This window comes from Calypte anna, chromosome Z (genome assembly GCF_003957555.1).
Source record: "Calypte anna isolate BGI_N300 chromosome Z, bCalAnn1_v1.p, whole genome shotgun sequence".
Classification (NCBI taxonomy): Eukaryota; Metazoa; Chordata; class Aves; order Apodiformes; family Trochilidae; genus Calypte; species Calypte anna.
Genome location: NC_044274.1, coordinates 16,415,546 through 16,422,352, shown reverse-complemented (window position 1 = coordinate 16,422,352; position 6,807 = coordinate 16,415,546).

Here is a 6,807-nt window from a genome sequence, read left to right as displayed (position 1 = left end):
AAAAATATAAAAATAATAGCCTTAAGACTAAGACAAAGATTAGAGTGACAAAATAAAGACAGTAAAATAAGGATCAGGAGGAAAGCTATTAAGATTGAGTTAATATGCTGTGATGGTGATGGGCAAACCTCTAACCTCTGTGACACACAAAAATATCCATGCAGCTCAGAGACTGGAAGACTCACAATTGCCACTTGCAGAAGTAAAGAGAAGTCGTGACATCTGGTGGCTCCTTCTGCAGACTACAGGGACAAGAATAAATATGTAATTCAAACAAGCAGGAAAAAGTCAAGAAACAATAACATTGAATACTCCAGGTCCATCAGGGAAAAGAAGAAACAATAAGGGCATTAATACTAGGAGGAAGATCAAGAAAGAAAGGCCTTCTGCTGCTCATCAGAAGGTCAGAATTATCAAGGAGAATTTGATAAAGAAGACCAAAATATTTAATACCTTGCATACTACTTTTCAGTTAGAGATGATGTTATCACAATAAATGTCACCAACACAAAAATTTTATCAGCTTTAAATGTGATTAGGTGGCCTTAAATGCCAAATTAATGTATTTAAATATTTTAATTTAATATTGATGTATTTAATATTTTCAAGTTATCTGGAAATATTACATTTCATTTTTCATTCTCAAAGAAGCACCAAATATAAATTCCAATATATTACTACTTATCTGTAAATAATTCAAAGTGATTGGATGAATAGAGTGGAAACATGGTTCCAGTCTTCAACAGATAGCAAAACAATGAGTGGAATTACAGATTTTCTGTTTAATTTAAATTTCCATTAAAATATTAGTGCAATTAACCAAGCTATTCATGGTCATGTACAAGAAGACATAGAAAAGTCTAAGAACATACATGGATTTATACTGAGTTATAAAGCTAGAGGATCGTTACAAGAAAATATACCATAAACCTGAACTTCACCTTAGTCTATTTAGAATCACCAGTGGCTTAGATGATAATGTATGCAAAAGAATAGTATTCAGTACAGAGAAGTCTGAGTCTCTGCATGTAAACTGGAATAATCTATTACCTGAGTAGAGGATAGATAACAACAAAAAAAGGGTTGAAGATGAGACAGATTAACAGAGGATCAGTCAACAGAATCAGGCTATCATGAGAAATGCCAGCGCCGTGTTATTAAAGAAAAGGTATAGCTTCTAATACATCTCACACAGCCCTCCAGGATTTGTCAGTCTTTTAGTCCTGTGCGCAGTTTCTAACCACAAAGCATCAACAACTTTTTGAGCAATGCAGGTGCAGAGTGTCTGAGAATGTTGTGGAATTTCTGCCAGTCCTTGAAAACAGGAAAGACAAGAATCTGTCACAAATTCCTCTACCTATAAAGCATTCTGAGCAGTGCGACAGAAGGACAACTATAAAGACCGTGTTTATGGGACACAAATGTATCTGGAAAAATGAAAATTGCTATTAAAAAAACAACAACAGCAAAGTGAACTGTGATATTTAACATATTGCTCAAATGCAAGCCTATAACACATGCACAAGATGTTCTAACTTGTCTCTGCTAGTGTATGCCCAGCCTGTTGCTGGGCATATGCAGGCATATGTAGGTATTGTGTTCAGGTATTATGGAAGAGAAGCCCATGCTAGGAAAGAAAAGAACAAGGTCTCCCCTTCCTGTGGTCATGGTTACAGTGATGTAATCTGTAACATTGTGTTTCTATGCAAGAAAGTTGGCAACAATTTGTGCCCCTCTATGATCTGAAGGCACACTGGGTATTATCTTCTTACATGGAACAAGTGTGTCTATGGTTATATAATATTTATTTGTGACTCAATAAAAGTTAAAGGTTTTTCCTGTACTTCCCAGAGCATTATTTTTTGGAGAATATATTTATTCTCATATCATTACTGGGGAGATACATATTGTCTCCTGTGCATTTGTGGGACATACAAATCCAAAATGGATCAAAGGACACAAGGTTTTGATCACTGGAAAGCAGAATGGAAGTATACTCATCCACACTTCTTTCAGAGCAGATTACAACTACTTATGGCATAAGACACATGCAGTCAAATAATTTCATTTTCCTTGCACAGGCCTCACTCCACAAAGGTTCCATTAAAAGCAAAACTAAAATTCAAACTCTACACGTTTTAATACATCAGTTCCAAATTTCTGATGGGCCTGTTTTATTATAATCTATTAAGGATTTTGCCAGCATGGCACAAGTATGAGGACAAATCTATCCCTTGAAAAACCAAGCTGCAGGCTGGGATTAATTCAGTTCACTGGTAAGAGGGCTAAAGTTGGAAGTTGAGGCTTTAGCTTATGTAACTGTGTCAAGTTAATGGCAACCACCTTTTATGAAATAGAATTCATGGCTCTCATGCACTAGGAGTTCAGTCTTCACTTTGATATTTAGGCAGGTAAACTTCTTCTTGACCTTGATGTGTCATATCACAACTTCTGGTTTTCTGGTCCAGGAGTAATTTCTAAAGTTTGGTTCCCTGAGGGAAAGCTCTAGTGTCATAATTGTAGTGATGTTAATGTATTTTCAGTGGATAACTGTGCCTCACATCAGTGCATGCAGGCTCTAAACCCTTTATTTTTGCTAGCTCCTGAGGTGTGTTTTATTGTTATGCCCAACAGCTTTCCTATTCAATTCCACAATTGTGTAGTAGATGAGTTTGTCAAAATATCCATCTCACAAGTTTGGCACTTTAACCCCCATAGTGAAGAGCTATGATTTCAGCTTCAAAAAATGCCTGGCAGTGTGTCAAGTAATGTCTTTTACATTTCAGTTCAGAGGAGATATATTACCCCCAGCAGCTGTGGCTGTTAGGTAACTGGTTCCTGAGATTCCTTTTGACTGTGCACTGAACTGAAACACTTTGCTTTGCCTCTGCAGAAAACTACCTGTCTCCTGTAATAAGTGAAGGACCTCAGGGAAACAGCGTCATATCACTGGCTGGATTGCGTGCCTCAAGCAGCATGGTGTGAGTCCCACCAGCCTTCTAATTTAGAAGCTATGAAACTGGAGAAGGGACACATTCATTTTTCCGATAAATTTCTGCATCTATCCTTTTGGCACTGTAAATAGTTAAGACTGTTTCTTTCTGCAAGTCACTGGCAATGTTTTAAGAGTCAGACACATAAATGAGCTGTTTTTTGATTGATCCCATGCTGATTTAGACCCACACTATTCCTTTCCTCTTCTCTTCTCTTCTCTTGCTATTGTCTCTGAATCCAAATTTTTTCTCTTCTGCCAGAACATACTCATGTGATAAGCACTAAGCAGTGTTCTTATTAGGACTATTAACTTCCATTTCAGGAACTTAGCAACAACATGTCTTCTATTTCCTCACTGTTCTCTTTTTTTCTGTTAACTTCCATAGCATGATTTTTCCCAGTTTTGTAAGGTTCAATTTCTGTTATAAACTTCAGGGAAAGAACAATCTTTTGTGATAATCCATGAACTGTGCTGGTAGTTACAAGTCAGAGTTACAAGACCCTTTTACTAGTCCCTTTTTTTCCAAAATTAAATAAAGTTTTCTAAAAAATGGACTAATGTTCATATGCAAGGAGCAGTCTTTTCTGCAAGTTAATCTTCCACCTTCCCTTACCTAATTCTCTTGCCTTCCTTACCTACTGTGACTAACAATAAGAAAAGGGGCAACAGTTATTAACTGGGGCATAGGCAATTCTGTATAAATATAAGGAAGAATTTTTTCACTGTGAGGGTGACAGAGCACTGCCACAGGCTGTCCAGGGAGGTTGTGGAGTCTCCTTCCCTGCAGACATTCAAAGCCCACCTGGACACATTCCTGTGTAACCTGCTGTAGGTGACCCTGCTCTGGCAAGGAGGGGTTGGACTACATTATCTTTCAAGGTCCCTTCCAAACCTTAACTTTCTATGATTCTATACCTACTTTCCTCTGATCAGATTTGCCAGCAATATTTTTCCTTATATAAATATGTATGTCTCTGCTTTTCTTTGCCATATTTCTTTTTTCCTTTCCACATTTAATTCACATTGTGTTCTTGCATTACATTCTCCTTGAATGGTCTCTCTGAAATGGGCCACATTGCAAAGCATTTTTCACATTGTTGATGACTTATAAATAACAAATAATACTTAGGACTGCATGCAAGCTGATATAAATGAACAAAGATGCTCATAAATATTCCACATAAACAGATGTGCTTAGATTTACCACATGCCCTAGAAATTAAAAAAATGTGATTTGGTACAGAGGATATTTCAGGCATATATTTATATTGTTTACTACAGCCACATGCAAAATACCTACTCAAAATCCATTGAAAAATTCATATAGTTTTTTCAGGGATTTGAAGAAATATCTGTGGTTTTTAAACTGTTAAATTCATTGCAGGGTTTATAAACATGATTGTTAGATAGGACTTAATCAGAAAGTTCACCTTTTTTTTTTTTTTTTTTTTTTTTAAAGTTTTCATACAGGCAAAAGAACACACAGAGGTTAACTCTTTCTCAGCTCTACAGCATGCAGCCTGCACATGGGTCAGTGCCTGATGTAGAGTCACAGTTTTAACATACAGATTTTGTCCATTTTCTCTACCTCTTACATGTTTTTGCAATTGCTTTTATTGCTGAATCTGGTGTCTGTTCTATTCATTTTCTGTAATCTCCAAAGAAATTTCTCTTGCATTCCTTGCACATTTGACCCACACTTTTCTTTAAACAACATCCCTGAATTCTTGCTCACTTTGTACGACCTCAAGGAAGGTTTACTATCTGCCTTCTTATTTCCTTCCATATTTTGATAATACTTCAGTCTAATCAACTCATAGTTATGTTTCCCCAAAGAAAACTGGCTTTAATTCTATAGTTTTTCTATAAGTAAAATCGCAGAGCTGAGGAATGACATTTGAAGAAAAAAAACAAAACAAACAGACCTCTGTGGAAATACTTATTATTGTAGTAAATGACCAGAACAATAAAGGAAAAGCTAACTGACCATGCTTAATTTCCACAATAGTAAAGTTCATTTATGAAAAAATGATATTTTAAGTATATCCCTGCAACATTAAAAACAATCAAAACTGAAAAATCCTATTAGTAAGTTATAAAAAGGTGCAAATATTTCAATATGAAGGAGTTATGGCCAAAATTAACCATTAGTGCATATTCTGCTCCCTGGCTCCTCCTCAGGCAGAGAGCACTTCTTTACCATGATGGTAATAAAATGCAAAGCATAGGAAGTTTACAGGTCTTAGGCTTTAAAGAATTCTGTTGGTGTCATTCCACATTTTTTTGCATGAAGTGCACTTAAAGCAGTATAATGAAGAAAAATGAACATAGTGAAATATTTTAAGGTTCTGACATTTGGTTTCATTTCACTGTGGGATGAGAAATAACCAAGATCCTTTCAAATATGTATCATTTTGAAATGAATGTGCAATAGAAGTACTTCATCAATAATAATTTTGTAAGAATATTTCAATAACTGCTTATAAATCTTAAGTACTAAGTAAAGGAAACCCTGACTGTCCTAAAGATAAAACACAGCTTAAAAAGTACACCATACACAAAACAGGTTTGTTTCTCATTATGGGACATACTTTGTTTTTTCCACCACTAAAAATTGGATGAAATATTACAATCATTTACCTTGAGCTGACAGCACATTGTTCTGGAAAGTTTAGGGGGTCATCTGCTAAACATTTCTTTTTTGTTTAGATTCTCAGAAAAAGATTTTCTGTGTTCAAAAATTTTTGAATGTTCTTCATGTTTATGGAATCTAAAATTCTGCCTTTTGGGAGCTAGCTTCTTAAATATATCTCAATAAAAACTAAAATCACTCACTTTTCAAATATTTCACAGCCTTCTTTCTTCTCTCATATTTTGTATATAAGCACATTGAAGATTCATGAATGTGTTAGATAACCAGACAGATAAACAAGTACCAATCCTATGTCTGTGTTTTTGATGTTCTGATTATTGGGTCATAGAGCTAATATTTAATTCCTTGTTACATACTATTTTATTTCTCCCGATTTGTGTATTTTGTACTCCTCTCATTCAGAGGGACATTTGACAGCTGGACGCTGTACTCTTAGAGGTCTTTTCCATCTGTGACAATTCTGTAATTCCGTGACATTCTTCTCACCTAATTTTGATTGTCAAAAAAAATGCGAATGAATTTTAAGCCTTAATGCACATTTACTCCTTTTCCAGTCATGGGCTGTGAGAGGAATTTCAAGAAGGAAACTAACTGACATACTATGTGGAACAGAAAGAAAAAACAGCCAGCTACAAATGTCAATGTCACACAGCTGCTACATTACTGGAAATCAGTTCTCTCCTTATCTCCTGTTTTGGACATACTGATTTTATCTGATCTCACAATATAACTCCCAGTGAGTTGAACTTGCATGAGAGTCATCATTTTATCAGATTGATTCACTTTAAATTTTGAGTGATTTTCCTTGTGGAGCTCTGGTCTGTAGAAAAACCTTAAGGGAAAAAAAACCAAACCAAACAAAAAACAAATAAAAACTTTTTAAAGAAAAATAATATTAAGTACTTGAAAATTAATGAAAGTCTCAACTGGTCTCATCTGGTTAAAATTGTTCAATGTTGTAACAGATTATGAAATTTCTAGTATAAAATTGTATTGATATCCAATAATTTTCAATCTTCATTAATCCTCTCAAGCTGGAAAAAAAAGCATGTTTGGCAGGAAATGTTAAAAAATGTAAATTGTTTCAATCTATGCAAGTCCTTAGTCACTATTAATTGGCATAATTACTGTACATATTTTTTTCTCATCCATATTTTAC